The sequence below is a fragment of the Pseudophryne corroboree genome, chromosome 3 (assembly GCF_028390025.1).
Source record: "Pseudophryne corroboree isolate aPseCor3 chromosome 3, aPseCor3.hap2, whole genome shotgun sequence".
NCBI classification, from domain to species: domain Eukaryota; kingdom Metazoa; phylum Chordata; class Amphibia; order Anura; family Myobatrachidae; genus Pseudophryne; species Pseudophryne corroboree.
In genome coordinates this window covers 709,854,798-709,872,869 of record NC_086446.1, presented here as the reverse complement: position 1 = coordinate 709,872,869, position 18,072 = coordinate 709,854,798, and the positions used below count along the sequence as shown (strand labels likewise).

At 46.2% G+C, this 18,072-nt stretch overlaps 2 pseudogenes; both read right to left on the bottom strand.

Moving 5' to 3' along the window:
* Positions 1 to 1,242: 1,242 nt before the first annotated feature.
* Positions 1,243 to 1,416, bottom strand: LOC134899681 (U2 spliceosomal RNA; annotated as a pseudogene).
* Positions 1,417 to 17,325: 15,909 nt separating this feature from the next.
* On the bottom strand, positions 17,326 to 17,498 carry LOC134899757 (U2 spliceosomal RNA; annotated as a pseudogene).
* Between the last annotated feature and the right edge of the window lie 574 nt (positions 17,499 to 18,072).

The following is an 18,072-nucleotide window of genomic DNA, read 5'->3' as shown; positions in this document are numbered from 1 at the left end:
CCAAAAGGCTGAGAAGCGGTAACCCGAATATGGGCCGAGGGAGGCGCGCGGCCGAAACAAGATCTACAACCCATCATGGAGAATGACCCTCCCGCCCACACGATTATTCTATACTATCTGTAGATTGACTTGACTTTTGCGGCAGCGATGACCCCAGCAAAGAAGAAGGAGAAATCCGGACTGACAAGCAGGCAGGCACCAAGGCGCGCGAAACCACATTCCATCACTCACTCCTGCATCGTGCATTTTCTCTCCTTCTCTTGCTGACTGACTGGCTGGCTGATGCACAAACATTTGCATTTGGTCCACCTCCGACAACCACACCCACCAGACGTCTGCCGCCCGTCTGTCCCTGGCTCCGTGCTTATCACACTTACACAATGCTATGCACTTTATCAATTAAGCAGTGGGACATTCATTCTTCAATGGAAGGTTACCTGGTTGTTGTTGCGTTGAACCTTTCCATGAAAATAGGATTGTTTCAAAAAGCCCGTCCATCCTAGCAGATTTCAATTTTTCACTACAGTGGGAGGGCTCTGTGATGTCATCGTGATGCATCCACTGTGATGTCATCATTATGCGACACACGTGATGTCACAATGTGCTTGGCTGTACGGACTGCATTTGTTTGGCTTGCTTACTGACATCCACTTGAGGGAGACACACACAAAGAGATAGATGCAGCATATACATACTGCAAAGGTTGTTCCTTTACTGCCTCTACAGCAAACATCCACACGGACTCCTGCAGCCAGCGTGGACACCGCCACAAAAATAAAAAATAAAAATTATTTCCAAACCAGACCGTGTCGTAAAGCCAAGCAGAAGGATGATAATAATAGTAAGTTAGGAATTTAGGAGTTGATTTCAAAGTGGGAATGCTTGTTCGTTCGCACTAAATTAGCATTCAGGAATTAGGCCTACGTAGGCCTCACATCCAAATGGTCCCCCAGCATTTAAATTTGCCCTGTGTAGAAGGAGGGAATTCAATGGATACAAAAAGTAGACGCAAAACAAGACTCCACACAATAGTTTTCATGTGCTTTTAATCATTTTATTCATCCATTGTAGCATTTTGCAAGGAAAAGCAACGCTTAAAGACAATTTTGCAACAGTGTAAGCCTGCTAGCAAAATCACCCCCCCAAATCCAGGAGTTTAACAATGCTATGCTGCAAGAACTTTACAAATCCTGGGGAAAAGCTAAGAAGTCGTCACTAATCTATTTTTGGAATGCAGAATAGGAAAGGTGCACCGGTCCCGGAGGTACTGCAATACCGGGTCAATGCGTGGAGTGGACAGAGCAAGCTCTTCTTCCATCTCCCTGTTCTAAAAATCCATTTAATATATGGCCCCCAGATAGGGGGCGTATCAGATATTAAACTGATAAGAACAGATTTTTTGATTGAAAAAGCAGTCTTTATTTGACATAAAGTAGCAAAAAACATACATAAACATGACAAACATAAGTACCGTGTCGCAGCACATCCAAAACACAGTACAGATGAAGATGGTATAGTGCAGTCGAAGAACTACGGCACAGGCCAGCCTACACTATAGTTCTCAGACTGCACTATGCATTTAAACTATACAATAATACAACAGTTAATAAGGCTATGGGTGTGGAGGGTAGGAGGGTGAGGAAGAGGGAATCACATGCCCGAAGCTTTATTGAAAGACAGAAACATAAGGGGAAGGGCAATAAATAGAAAGACATCAACAAAACAACAGACATTGTGAGTGGGGGGGGGGGGGGGGGGAAGGGGCCACGGTCTAAAAGTCTCATCAGTTCAAACAAGGGGAGAGGGGCAAAAGAAGGGGGGGGGGTTAGTCCTCTTCTTCCTCAGGGCTGTCCATGATGGAATAGTCTCTTAGCAGGCTGTGAACCAGCCTGCAAGAGTCCTGGATGGACATCCTCTCCCTCCGCAGTATGAGGCGGTTCCTGGCGAGCCACAAAGCGTCCTTAACACAGTTCATAAGGCGCCAGGCTTCCTGGATCACCCCAACGGTGTGGGTGCCAGGGAATAGACCGTAGAGTACCGAATAGTAGGTGAGACCGTTCCTTGGCACACAGTCTTTCAGTTCGTTTTCCAGGGCATCCAACAACTGAGCACAGGCACAGTCCCAAAACAGGTGCATAGATGTTTCCTCATGTATGATGCACCTGGGGCAATGTCTGTACATGCACAGGTTCCGGGAGTGCATGAATGACCTGAGAGGCAAACCCCCTTGAATGGCCATCCACGACAGGTCTTTGTGTCTGTTTGTGAGCCTTTTGGAGGCCACATTCTCCCAGACCTGTTTGGCAGTCGCTGAAGGGAGCCCCGGGATCGGCTCCAAATCGTCTTTAGCTCTGATGAGCTTGTAGATTGTCTTTGTCGTCCACAAGTCAGGTTTAACTCCCACCAGTTGGTGTTCCCTCACGAACTTGGACAAGTCCAGGTAGAACCACTGGGTGTTTACAGTTGTAAGGGATGGAGCTGTCCCATTTGTCCCAGCCGAGGTTCCTCCAAAGAGGCAGGAGGAAGAAACGGGACATGGAGTTTCCTGCAGAGTCTTTAAAGTTCTCACACAATGTCCGGCGGATGCAGTTACACACAAAGAAGGCTCGCAGCATGGTGGGGATATCCGGGATTCCCTTTCCACCTTTGAGGGGCTCCCTGTACATAACTGATTGCTTAACTCTGTCCATCTTGGAGCCCCAGATGAAGTGAAACACTGCCCTTGTGATGGCCCTGCAGACCGCGACCAGTGGTGGCCAGGCCTGCGCGGTGTACTGTAGAACGGGAAGGATATCGTTGCGCAGCACAAGTGATTTCCCCTCGATGGTAAGTTCTCTGAGGCTCCACAATCCAATCTTTTGGCGAACAGTCGCTAGTCTCTCGTACCAGCATTTCAGGGCTGCACACTCGCCGCCGAACCAGACTCCCAGGATCTTAATGAAGTCGGACTTGATGGCAAAAGGAAATGGTGCAGAGGATGACAGGTGCCACTTTCCAAAGAGCATAGCCTCTGACTTCCCGCAGTTGACTTTGGCCCCTGAAGCTCGGCCAAAGTTCTCGCAGGTCTGGACGAGTGCTGTCACCGAACGCTGATCCGCGCAGAAGACGGTGACGTCGTCCATGTACAGCGAACACTTGGCCTCTCGTCGGTAACGACCCGGTGCAGTGATCCCTCTGATCTCTGGATTCCGTCTGATGCAAACAGCCATGAGCTCTGTAACACAAACAAAAAGAAGAGGTGAAAGAGGGCAACCTTGTCTGACCCCAGGCAGAATGGAAAAGGGGTCAGTCTTCCAGCCGTTCACCAGCACCGAGCTGTGGATGTCAAGGTACATCAGGTTAACATATGTACAAAACATTTTACTGGGGCCAAATTTATGCAGTACCCTGCCCATCAACTCATGTGAGACACGATCAAAGGCCTTCTCCTGGTCAAGGCTGACTAGGGCCGCATGAACGTTCCAGTCCTTGATGTAATGGACCGTGTCTCTGAGGAGAGCAAGGCTGTCTGCAATCCTGCGACCCGGAATGCCGCAGGTCTGGTCCGGGTGAATGATCTGTCCGATGACAGCCTTCAGCCTGTTGGCGAGCACCTTGGTGAGGATCTTGTAGTCCACGTTTAAGAGAGAGATGGGCCTCCAATTTTTCAGCTCACATCTCTCCCCCTTACGCTTATACAAGATCGTGATCATTCCCTCCCTCAGCGATGGGGGCATTTTGCCCTCCACCACCATCTCCCCATACAGCTCGAGCAGGTCTGGTCCAATGAGGTCCCACAGCGCTACATAGAGCTCTGCTGGGAGACCATCACTGCCCGGGGTCCTGCCCTGCCTAAAGGATCTGGCGGCAGAGTGCAACTCCTCCAACGCCAAGGGAGCATGCAGGGCTGCTTTACCTGCAGGATCAATGGTGTTAGTGATACCTGACAGGAACTTATCAGCTTCCTCACTGTCTGTTGTCTTAGGGGAGTAGAGGTCACTGTAGTAGTCTCTGACGACTTTCATCACGCCCTCCTTCCCCTGTCTGGGAATGCCGGTCTCATCTCGCAGCTCAGTCAGGGGCGTGTGGGCAGAGTGGAGTTTCCTGAAAAAGAAAGAGTTGCATTTCTCATCCTTCTCCAGGTTCTCCACCTTGGAACGGAAGACAATACGTCTGGATTCACCCTCAAAGTGCCTTTTCAGGCCCCCTTTGGTCTCATCCAGCTCGTCTCTCACGTCCCAGCCGCGCCGTTGGAGGTCCAGTAGGGACTGCAGTTGTCTTTGCAGTCTCCTGAAGTTCCTCTTTCGGTCGCACGCCTGTTGTCTGCCTTTCACCTGAAAGAATCTGCGAATGTTAGCCTTAACATATTCCCACCAGTCACTCATACAGTCAAAATAACATTTGTCATTTTTCCATGTGATGTAGGCATCCTTCAGCTCCGGCAGCGCATCCTCTCTTTCCAGTAGGGCACAATTCAACTTCCAGGAGCCTAGGCCGGGTGAGAAACCACTGCCCAGGACTCCTTCGAAGAGAATGGCCCTGTGGTCCGAGAAGAAGCAGGGGACCATCGTATGCCTAGTTTGCTTCACTGCTCTAGAGGTAAACACAAAGTCAATGCAGGAACGCACAGAGCCATCGGGACGGCTCCACATGTAATTCACGGAGCCAGCCCCCATGGAGCCCATGGCGTCCCGCAATGATGCTTCGGTCACAATTTCTATAAGCAGCTTAGACGTCACATCAAGCTTGGTAGAGTTGCTGGTGCTGCGTCCATCCTCCTCCATGGTGCAGTTGAAGTCTCCTGCCATCACTACCGCCCTAGTGGTTGCAAGCTGCAGTCGCAGGGTCTGCAAAAGCTCCAAATGCTCATTCTTGCCAGGGGGTGCATACACGCAGATTAGCCTAATAGGCTCACCTGCCCAGGAGCCGTCTACAACAAGCAATCTGCCGCAGACGAGCTCCTGAACAGAATCTAGCATGAAGAGGCTCCCCCTAATAAGAATGGCGACCCCTGCAGACTTACACCTTTCACTCTTTCTTTCATAACTTTCTCTCTCCTTAGTCTTTCCATTTTACAACCCCAAAAAAATAAAAAGCATAACCTCACAATCTTTCGATAACAACCATACGGTGGGGGGAACACACAAGCAACAAATAATAATATTGGAAGAATCACACTTTTAATAATAAGCACTTTCCCAGTCATAGATAAATCTCTTAATTTCCAAAAATTTAATTTTTTAGCAATCTTTCAACCACATATTTCCCAACTCTCCCTCCCTTTTAAGTCATCATTAAATATTATACCCAACATTTTTATACCACCCTCTACATATTCCACATCCTTTATACTAACCCAAATATTCCCAAAAACTTTAATTTTGCTTTCTCTGACATCCTAGTGGATGCTGGGAACTCCGTAAGGACCATGGGGAATAGACGGGCTCCGCAGGAGACTGGGCACTCTAAAAGAAAGATTAGGTACTATCTGGTGTGCACTGGCTCCTCCCTCTATGCCCCTCCTCCAGACCTCAGTTAGATTTCTGTGCCCGGCCGAGCTGGATGCACACTAGGGGCTCTCCTGAGCTCCTAGAAAGAAAGTATATGTTAGGTTTTTTATTTTACAGTGAGACCTGCTGGCAACAGGCTCACTGCAACGAGGGACTAAGGGGAGAAGAAGCGAACCTACCTGCTTGCAGCTAGCTTGGGCTTCTTAGGCTACTGGACACCATTAGCTCCAGAGGGATCGACCGCAGGACCCGTCCTTGGTGTTCGTTCCCAGAGCCGCGCCGCCGTCCCCCTTACAGAGCCAGAAGCATGAAGATGGTCCGGAAAATCGGCGGCAGAAGACTTCAGTCTTCACCAAGGTAGCGCACAGCACTGCAGCTGTGCGCCATTGCTCCTCATACACACTTCACACTCCGGTCACTGAGGGTGCAGGGCGCTGGGGGGGGGGCGCCCTGAGCAGCAATAAAAACACCTTGGCTGGCAAAATAATCACAATATATAGCCCCAGAGGCTATATATGTGATAATTACCCCTGCCAGAATCCATAAAAAAGCGGGAGAAAAGTCCGCGAAAAAGGGGCGGAGCTATCTCCCTCGGCACACTGGCGCCATTTTCTCTTCACAGTGTAGCTGGAAGACAGCTCCACAGGCTCTCCCCTGTAGTTTTCAGGCTCAAAGGGTTAAAAAGAGAGGGGGGGGCACTAAATTTAGGCGCAATGTTGTTTATACAAGCAGCTATTGGGGAAAATTCACTCAGTGATAGTGTTTATCCCTACATTATATAGCGCTCTGGTGTGTGCTGGCATACTCTCTCTCTGTCTCCCCAAAGGGCTGTGTGGGGTCCTATCCTCAGTCAGAGCATTCCCTGTGTGTGTGCGGTGTGTCGGTACGGCTGTGTCGACATGTTTGATGAGGAGGCTTATGTGGAGGCGGAGCAGATGCCGATAAATGGGATGTCGCCCCCTGTGGGCCGACACCAGAGTGGATGGATAGGTGGAAGGTATTAACCGACAGTGTCAACTCCTTACATAAAAGGCTGGATGACGTAACAGCTATGGGACAGCCGGCTTCTCAGCCCGCGCCTGCCCTGGCGTCTCAAAGGCCATCAGGGGCTCAAAAACGCCCGCTCCCTCAGATGGCAGACACAGATGTCGACACGGAGTCTGACTCCAGTGTCGACGATGTTGAGACATATACACAATCCACTAGGAACATCCGTTACATGATCCCGGCAATAAAAAATGTGTTACACATTTCTGACATTAACCCAAGTACCACTAAAAAAGGGTTTTATGTTTGGGGAGAAAAAGCAGGCAGTGTTTTGTTCCCCCATCAAATGAGTGAATGAAGTGTGAAAAAGCGTGGGTTCCCCCGATAAGAAACTGGTAATTTCTAAAAAGTTACTGATGGCGTACCTTTTCCCGCCAGAGGATAAGTTACGCTGGGAGATATCCCCTAGGGTGGATAAGGCGCTCACACGTTTGTCAAAAAAGGTGGCACTGCCGTCTTAGGATACGGCCACTTTGAAGGTACCTGCTGATAAAAAGCAGGAGGCTATCCTGAAGTCTGTATTTACACACTCAGGTACTAGACTGAGACCTGCAGATAGTGCTGCTGCAGCGTGGTCTGTAACCCTGTGAAACAGGGATACTATTTTGCGAACATAAGTCGTCCTCTTATATATGAGGGATGCACAGAGGGATATTTTGCCGGCTGGCATCCAGAATTAATGCAATGTCCATTCTGTCAGGAGGGTATTAGAGACCCGACACTGGACAGGTGATGCTGACTTTAAAAGGCACATAGAGCCTTATAAGGGTGAGGAATTGTTTGGGGATGGTCTCTGGGACCTCGTATCCACAGCAACAGCTGGGAAGAAAATTTTTTACCTCAGGTTTCCTCACAGCCTAAGAAAGCACTGTATTATCAGGTACAGTCCTTTCGGCTTCAGAAAAGCAAGCGGGTCAAAGGCGCTTCCTTTCTGCACAGAGACGAGGGAAGAGGGAAAAAGCTGCACCAGTCAGCCAGTTCCCAGAATCAAAATTCTTCCCCCGCTTCCTCTGAGTCCACCGCATGACGCGGGGGCTCCACAGGCGTAGCCAGGGTGGGCTCGCTCACAGGTGGATCCCTGGATCCTTCAAGTAGTATCTCAGGGGTACAGGCTGGAATTCGAGGCATCTCCCCCCCGCCGTTTCCTCAAATCTGCCTTGCCGACAACTCCCTCAGGCAGGGAGGCTGTGCTAGAGGCAATTCACAAGCTGTATTCCCAGCAGGTGATAGTCACGGTGCCCCTACTTCAACAAGGACGGGGTTACTTTTCCACACTGTTTGTGGTACCGAAACCGGATGGTTCGGTGAGACCCATTTTAAATTTGAAGTCCTTGAACACATACATAAAAAAATTCAAGTTCAAGATGGAATCGCTCAGGGCGGTTATTGCAAACCTGGAGGAGGGGGATTACATGGTATCCCTGGACATCAAGGATGCTTACCTACATGTCCCCATTTACCATCCTCACCAGGAGTACCTCAGATTTGTGGTACAGGATTGCCATTACCAATTCCAAACACTGCCGTTTGGACTGTCCACGGCACCGAGGGTCTTTACCAAGGTAATGGCAGAAATGATGATACTCCTTCAAAAAAAGGGAGTTTTTAATTATCCCGTACTTGGACGATCTCCTTATAAAGGTGAGGTCCATGGAGCAGTTGTTGGTCGGAGTAGCACTATCTCGGGAAGTGCTACAACAGCACGGATGGATTCTATACATTCCAAAGTCACAGCTGGTTCCTACCACACGCCTGCTGTTCCTGGGGATGGTTCTGGACACAGAACAGAAAAAAGTGTTTCTCCCGCAGGAGAAAGCCAAGGAGCTGTCATCTCTAGTCAGAGACCTCCTGAAACCAAAACAGGTATCGGTGCATCACTGCACACGAGTCCTGGGAAAAATGGTAGCTTCTTACGAAGCAAAATTCCATTCGGCAGGTTCCATGCAAGAACCTTTCAGTGGGACCTCTTGGACAAGTGGTCAGAATCGCATCTTCAGATGCATCGGCTGATAACCCTGTCTCCAAGGACCAGGGTATCTCTACTGTGGTGGCTGCAGAGTGCTCATCTTCAAGAGGGCCGCAGATTCGGCATACAGGACTGGGTCCTGGTAACCACGGATGCCAGCCTTCGAGGCTGGGGGGCAGTCACACAGGGAAGAAATTTCCAAGGACTTTGGTCAAGTCAGGATTCGTCCCTACACATAAATATTCTGGAACTGAGGGCCATTTACAATGCCCTAAGTCTGGCAAGGCCTCTGCTTCAAAACCAGCCGGTACTGATCCAATCAGACAACATCACGGCAGTCGCCCATGTAAACCGACAGGGCGGCACAAGAAGCAGGATGGCGATGGCAGAAGCCACAAGGATTCTCCGATGGGCGGAAAATCACGTCTTAGCACTGTCAGCAGTGTTCATTCCGGGAGTGGACAACTGGGAAGCAGACTTCCTCAGCAGACACGACCGACACCCGGGAGAGTGGGGACTTCATCCAGAAGTCTTCCAACTGTTGGTAAACCGTTGGGAAAGGCCACAGGTGGACATGATGGCGTCCCGCCTAAACAAAAAACTAGATATTGCGCCAGGTCAAGGGACCCTCAGGCAATAGCTGTGGACGCTCTAGTGACACCGTGATTGTACCAGTCGGTTTATGTATTCCCTCCTCTGCCTCTCATACCAAAGGTACTGAGAATAATAAGAAAACGAGGAGTAAGAACGATACTCGTGGTTCCGGATGGGCCAAGAAGAGCTTGGAACCCAGAACTTCTAGAAGTAATATCAGAGGACCCATGGCCTCTACCGCTCAGACAGGATCTGCTACAGCAGGGGCCCTGTCTGTTCCATGACTTACCGCGGCTGCGTTGGACGGCATGGCGGTTGAATTCTGGATCCTAAAGCAAAAGGGCATTCCGGAGGAAGTCATTCCTACGCTGATAAAAGCCAGGAAAGAAGTAACCGCAAACCATTATCACCGTATTTGGCGAAAATATGTTGCGTGGTGTGAGGCCAGGAAGGCCCCAACAGAGGAATTTCAGCTGGGTCGTTTTCTGCACTTCCTACAGTCAGGAGTGACTATGGGCCTAAAATTGGGTTCCATTAAGGTCCAGATTTCGGCTCTGTCGATTTTCTTCCAGAAAGAACTGGCTTCACTGCCTGGAGTTCAGACATTTGTAAAGGGAGTGCTACATATTCAGCCCCTTTTTTGTGCCTTCTGTGGCACCTTGGGATCTCAACGTGGTGTTGAGTTTCTTAAAATCACATTGGTTTGAGCCACTTAAAACTGTGGATTTGAAATATCTCACGTGGAAAGTGGTCATGTTATTGGCCTTGGCTTCGGCCAGGCGTGTGTCAGAATTGGCGGCTTTGTCATTTAAAAGCCCTTATCTGATTTTCCATATGGATAGGGCAGAATTGAGGACTCGTCCCCAGTTTCTCCTTAAGGTGGTATCAGCTTTTCACTTGAACCAACCTATTGTAGTGCCTGCGGCTACTAGGGACTTGGAAGATTCCAAGTTACTGGACGTAGTCAGGGCCTTAAAAATTTATATTTCCAGGACGGCTGGAGTCAGGAAAACTGACTCGTTTTTTATCCTGTAGGCACCCAACAAAATAGGTGCTCCTGCTTCTAAGCAGACTATTGCTTGCTGACTTTGTAGCACAATTCAGCTGGAGCATTCTGCGGCTGGATTGCCGCATCCTAAATCAGTAACAGCCCATTCCACGAGGAAAGTGGGCTCATCTTGGGCGGCTGCCCGAGGGGTCTCGGCTTTACAACTTTGCCGAGCTGCAACTTGGTCAGGGGCAAACACGTTTGCTAAATTCTACAAATTTGATACCCTGGCTGAGGAGGACCTTGAGTTCTCTCATTCGGTGCTGCAGAGTCATCCGCACTCTCCCGCCCGTTTGGGAGCTTTGGTATAATCCCCATGGTCCTTACGGAGTTCCCAGCATCCACTAGGACGTCAGAGAAAATAAGATTTTACTCACCGGTAAATCTATTTCTCGTAGTCCGTAGTGGATGCTGGGCGCCCATCCCAAGTGCGGATTGTCTGCAATACTTGTATATAGTTATTGCCTAACTAAAGGGTTATTATTGAGCCATCTGTTGAGAGGCTCAGTTATATTTCATACTGTTAACTGGGTATAGTATTACGAGTTATACGGTGTGATTGGTGTGGCTGGTATGAGTCTTACCCGGGAATCAAAATCCTTCCTTATAGTGTCAGCTCTTCCGGGCACAGTATCCTAACTGAGGTCTGGAGGAGGGGCATAGAGGGAGGAGCCAGTGCACACCAGATAGTACCTAATCTTTCTTTTAGAGTGCCCAGTCTCCTGCGGAGCCCGTCTATTCCCCATGGTCCTTATGGAGTTCCCAGCATCCACTACGGACTACGAGAAATAGATTTACCGATGAGTAAAATCTTATTTTTCCCCCAATTAACCCTGAAAGCAGATATGCTATAGAAAATGTTAATTAATAAAACCACCCTATTCAGTGCAGCCTGACTTTTACTTAGAATTACAATATCATCCATATAGCCCAATACTTTTACATGCTTACCACCACTACCAGGGATCAAACAGCCTCTCACAATTTTATCTTTCCTAATCATTTGCAATAAATGCTCAATCACACTAATAAACAGGATAAGGGACATAGGGCATCCCTGTCTGACACCAGACTCAATTGTGACACTCTTACTTACATTCCCATTTACTAACACTTTACTAGAAACCCGATCATACAAACTTTTAACTCTTTCAACAAAAAACTCAGGAAAACCCATTTTCTCTAAGACCCTAAACACAAAACAATGTGAGACGCGATCAAAAGCCTTTTCAAAATCCACACTCAAAAACACACAACTCTGCTTCCTCTCCACACTATCACCAATTATATCCCTAATTAACATTAAATTTTCACTTATCCGTCTGCCTGGCACACCGCATAACTGATCCTCATTTATTACCTGATTTATCACACACCTCATTCGATCAGCCAAAACCTTTGTATATACTTTATAGTCAGCATTAAGTAATGTTATAGGTCTCCAATTACCCAGCTTTTTCTTATCACCCTTCTTATATAATAACAGGGTCTGCAAAAGCTCCAAATGCTCATTCTTGCCAGGGGGTGCATACACGCAGATTAGCCTAATAGGCTCACCTGCCCAGGAGCCGTCTACAACAAGCAATCTGCCGCAGACGAGCTCCTGAACAGAATCTAGCATGAAGAGGCTCCCCCTAATAAGAATGGCGACCCCTGCAGACTTACACCTTTCACTCTTTCTTTCATAACTTTCTCTCTCCTTAGTCTTTCCATTTTACAACCCCAAAAAAATAAAAAGCATAACCTCACAATCTTTCGAAAACAACCATACGGTGGGGGGAACACACAAGCAACAAATAATAATATTGGAAGAATCACACTTTTAATAATAAGCACTTTCCCAGTCATAGATAAATCTCTTAATTTCCAAAAATTAAATTTTTTAGCAATCTTTCTACCACATATTTCCCAACTCTCCCTCCCTTTTAAGTCATCATTAAATATTATACCCAAAATTTTTATACCACCCTCTGCATATTCCACATCCTTTATACTAACCCGAATATTCCCAAAAACTTTAATTTTGCTTTTCCCCCAATTAACCCTGAAAGCAGATATGCTATAGAAAATGTTAATCAATAAAACCGCCCTATTCAGTGCAGCCTGACTTTTACTTAGAATTACAATATCATCCATATAGCCCAATACTTTTACATGCTTACCACCACTACCAGGGATCAAACAGCCTCTCACAATTTTATCTTTCCTAATCATTTGCAATAAATGCTCAATCACACTAATAAACAGGATAGGGGACAAAGAGCATCCTTGTCTGACACCAGATTCAATTGTGACACTCTTACTTACATTCCCATTTACTAACACTTTACTAGAAACCCGATCATACAAACTTTTAACTCTTTTAACAAAAAACTCAGGAAAACCCATTTTCTCTAAGACCCTAAACACAAAACAATGTGAGACGTGATCAAAAGCCTTTTCAAAATCCACACTCAAAAACACACAACTCTGCTTCCTCTCCACACTATCACCAATTATATCCCTAATTAACATTAAATTTTCACTTATCCGTCTGCCTGGCACACCGCATAACTGATCCTCATTTATTACCTGATTTATCACACACCTCATTCGATTAGCCAAAACCTTTGTATATACTTTATAGTCAGCATTAAGTAATGTTATAGGTCTCCAATTACCCAGATTTTTCTTATCACCCTTCTTATATAATAACACTACAATGCCTTCTCTCATAGACACACATAATTCCCAGTCATCCACATATACTCACATACTTCAAACAGATCCATCCCAACAGTTTCCCAAAAACACTTGTAAACCTCAACCGGTATACCATCGCTACCAGGAGTTTTATTATTTTTTGCACAATTTACAGCTCTCTTTACCTCCTCAACCGACACACATTCAACCAAACCTTCCCTTTCATCCTCATTTATTTCATCCTCCATAACATTCAACACCTCCAAACCCACTTCATCTATTTCTTTCCTCATATATAAACCTTTATAAAAACTTTCAACCACGCGCAACACATCATGTCCTTTCACTTCTTCCCCGTTACCATCACATACACTTTCCATATCCTTTTTACTATTACTAATTTTTTTAAAGAAAAAACTTGTACATTTTTCATTTTTTTCTATATTCTCCATCTTAGCCTGAAACATGATTTCTTCCCCCTTATTATTCAGAAAATTGTTAATTTCTTTCCTAGTTTTAATTATATCATCACTCACATTATATCCCATTTCCCTTATCTTATACAAAAAAGACATCCTCTTACACCAACTCTCATACTCCTGCCTTTTCTTCCTTGCACACCTGTATCCACATCTGACAAAAAACATTTTCATTTGTACCTTCATCCAATCCCACCACGCAGTTATTTCTTTAAAATCACACTTTTTCCTTTTCCATCATCCATATTTTTTCCTAAACTCATTCTTCACCCATTCATCCTCAAGCAGTCTCACATTTAACTTCCACACTCCTCTACCATACACATTCTTACTTTGCCCTTTCACCTTACATAACAAACAATCATGATCCGAATATACAACATTTACTTGCTCCATACTTACACATTCAATCTCCTTTGAAACAAAAATATAATCCAATCTTGATTTTACTCCACCCCTGTCTGCCCGGTATGTTGGCGGTGGTGGCTTATTCATACATACCTTCGCAACATCTACAAGGGAAAAATCAAACACAATTTGTCTTAGAAGATTACCAGTAACATCCACTTTATCCGAAAACCCACCAACCCTTCCACCACTTTCTATAATGCAATTCATATCACCCATGATTATTACCGGGATCCTTCCAGGTAAGTACAGCCTAATTTTTTCAAACAACGCTTGTCTTTCCCTTTTACACACAGGTGCATACACACAAAACACTTTTATCTTCCATCCCCTATAACTACATATAGCCAAAATACATCTACCCTCTTCCACTATAGTATATTCCTCTAATACCACACTTTTATTTTTTATTAAAATTCCCACACCATCATTCTAATTACCCTGTGTCCAAGACCAAACACTATCACCACCTACCCATTCACCTTTAATTAAATGTGCACTAATACCACACTCCTGTAAACATAATATATCAGCATTTTTACTTTGTAAATCCTGAAAAACAGCAGCCCCTCTAATTCTGCCGGTAATCAACCTGACATTTAAAGACAAAAAATGTAAATTAAATGCAGAAGACATACAAAAAATTATGTTTAAAGTGCCATTCTCAAAAGCGCATCATGACACTTAATCATTTGGACCATCAAAAAACACAAAAAAAAGAACTCATCCATTTTCAGCCAATTTGCCTAATGCAGCAAACCTGGCAACATCATCCTCAGGTAAGTAACTGCGATCAGTCAACAGGAGGGCTAAACTCTGCATTACTTTGTGGGCTCATGTCCATGCTATCTTCCAGTAGTAAAGCCTGCCCACCCATTTCGGGGTCAATCCTGGCTTTTTTAACCAAGTGTCCCTCTTTCCCTGTTACCCGAGCTCTCCGGGTGGAGGGTCCTGCTTCTTCTGCAGACTCTGAGTCTCCCTGTTCAGAGCCGCTCCAAGCAATATTAACGTCCGTCTGTCCTGACAGATCTATAGGACTGTCATAGTCCTGAATGTCGGCACTGGCATGCAGTCCTTCTTGACTCTGTTGCGAGACAAATTGTCCCACCTCTATAGAATTACTCGCCAACATTGGCATCTCTTCACCTGCAGACTGGTGCTCACTCTCAAGCGGTTGCTCCGCTTGATTTGGCACCTCCCCCTCAGTAACAGCGACTTCCTGTTGCCGTTCTGTACACTCCTGGGTCTCACCACCATGCGGTATTGAAACAGGCACATCTGCACTAACACTTCTTACGGCCTGTCCTACCTCTGCAGCTTAAGTTGTGGCCTCACCTTTTATTTCATGTCTTAATTGTGCCTTTTCATTTTCCGGCAGTATTTCTTGTTCTTTTAGATTGGCCCAATTTGGACAAGCCTTACAAGAATGACCTGGTTTACCACATACTGTACGTCACAAAGCTTTCCCATGGGACAAACACTGGCATTATGCACTTTTCTTTTACAGTTTCTACAGCAAGGACCCCTTGTGCAGTTTTCTTTCAAATGGCTGTACTCAAAACACAGTCTGCAAAAGGTTGGCTGACCTGGGTAGAAGAGAAATCCTCTATTTCCCCCAATTAAAAAGTTTGCTGGAGGGTGCAACACCCCTCCAATTCCTTCTGGATGAGGTGTGAGCCTCACCCAGAACTTTACTTTTCCGTTAAACACACCAAAAGCATTTTTTTTTTTTTTTGCATTATTCCACCTCTTTCATGTAAGCAGTAACGGTACAAAAAACCTTTTACCAGATTGAGACGTATACGGGTTGTACAAATGGACAGACAGTGGGATATCTTGAATAGCAAACAAAGGCAGCATTTGAATATTTACCATCCGTGGGTCCCGGGCTTTCTTCTTCAAAAGTTCAAAGACCCTTAAACAATCCACATTGCTTTGGAAACTAACATCATACATCACCTGGGAAGGGAAGTCCTGTATACAGTATAAATCGTCCGGAACCATAACCCGAGCCATTTTCTCCAGCACCGTCTGCACAATAAAGGTGAGGTTGCAGTCTTCACGTCTTCCTTCTCCCACAATAAATCTGATGGTGTTTTCTCTTCCAGCCATTCTGCTGTAGAAACGAAGATTCTCCAATAATCCAAGCTCATAAAAAAATCCTCTCCAAGCGATCCCTCCTCTACGGCCAAGAGTCCCAGGACAGGACTCCCACACTCAAGCCTCCGGCCCAGACCAGGGCAATGATCCCTGATCTGAGCCAAAAGGCCGAGAAGCGATAACGCGAATATGGGCCGAGGGAGGTGCGCGGCCGAAACAAGATCTACAACCCATCATGGAGAATGACCCTCCCCCCACACGATTACTCTATACTATCTGTAGATTGACTTGACTTTTGGCGATGGCGACCACCAAAGCAAAGAAGAAGGAGAAATCCGGACTGACAAGCAGGCAGGCACCCAGGCGCGCGCAACCACATTCCATCACTCACTCCTGCATCGTGACTTTTCTCTCCTGTCTTGCTGACTGGCTGGCTGATGCACAATCATTTGCATTTGGTCCGCCTCCGACAACCACACCCACCAGACGTCTGCCGCCCGTCCCTGGCTCCGTGCTTATCACACTTACACAATGCTATGCACTTCATCAATTAAGCAGTGGGACATTAATTCTTCTATAAAAGGTTCCCTGGTTGCGTTGAACCTGTCTTTCAAATATGGATTGTTTCAACAAGCCCGTCCATCCTGGCAGATTTACATTTTTCACTACAGTGGGAAGGCTCTGTGATGTCATGGTGATGCGTCCACTGTGATGTTATCGTGATGCACCCTCTATGATGCCATCATTATGCGACACACGTGATGTCACAATGTGCTTAGCTGTATGGACTGTATAGCAAATACAGTCCAAACAGCTAAGCACATTGTGACATCACGTGTGTCGCATAATGATATCACATGTGTCGCATAATGATGACATCATAGAGGGTGCATCACGATGACTTGCTTACTGACATCCGCTTGAGGGAGACACACACCAAGAGATAGATGCAGCATATACATACTGCAGAGGTTGTTCCTTTACTGCCTCTACAGCAAACATCCACACGGACTCCTGCAGCCAGCGTGGACCCCACCATAAAAATAAAAAATAAAAATTATTTCCAAACGAGACCAGGTCGAAAAGCCAAGCAGAAGGATGATAATAATAGTAAGTTAGGAATTTTGGAATTTGTTTTCAAAGTGGCAATGCTTGTTTGTTCGCACTTAGTTAGCATTCAGGAATTAGGCCTACGTAGGACTCATATCCAAATGGTCCCCCAGCGTTTAAATTTGCCCTGTGTAGAAGGAGGGAATTCTATGGAGACAAGAAGTAGACGCAAAACAAGACTCCACACAGTAGTTTTCATGTGCTTTTGTTCATTTTATTCATCCATTGTAGCATTTTGCAAGGAACAGCAACGCTTGAAGACAATTTTGCAACAGTGTAAGCCTGCTTGCAAAATCATCCCCCCAAATCCAGGAGTTTAACAATACTATGCTGCAAGAACTTTGCAAATCTTGGGGAAAAGCTGAGAAGTCGTCACTAATCTATTTTTGGAATACAGAATAGGAAAGGTGCACCGGTCCCGGAGGTACTGCAATACCGGGTCAATGCGTGGAGTGGACAGAGCAAGTTCTTCTTCCATCTCCCTGTTCTAAAAATCCATTTAATATATGGCTCCAGATAGGGGGCGTATCAGATATTAAACTGATGAGAACAGATTTTTTGATTGAAAAAGCAGTCTTTATTTGACATAAAGTAGCAAAAAACATACATATACATGACAAACACAAGTACTGTGTCGCAGCACAGCCAAAACACAATACAAATGCAGACGGTATAGTGCAGTCGAAGAACTATGGCACAGGCCAGCCTACACTATAGTTCTCAGACTGCACTATGCATTTAAACTATACAATAAGACAACAGTTAATAAGGCTATGGGTGTGGAGGGTAGGAGGGTGAGGGAGGGGGAATCACATGCCCGAAGCTTTATTGAAAGACAGACACACATAAGGGGAGGGGCAATAAATAGAAAGACATCAACAAAACAACAGACATTGTGAATGTGGGAAGGGGCCACGGTCTCAAAGTCTCATTAATCAGTTCAAACAAGGGGAGAGGGGCAGAAGAAGGGGGGTTTAGTCCTCTTCTTCCTCAGGGCTGTCCATGATGGAATAGTCTCTTAGCAGGCTGTGAACCAGCCTGCAACAGTCCTGGATGGACATCCTCTCCCTCCGCAATATGAGGCGGTTCCTGGCGAGCCACAAAGCGTCCTTAACACAGTTCATAAGGCGCCAGGCTTCCTGGATCGCC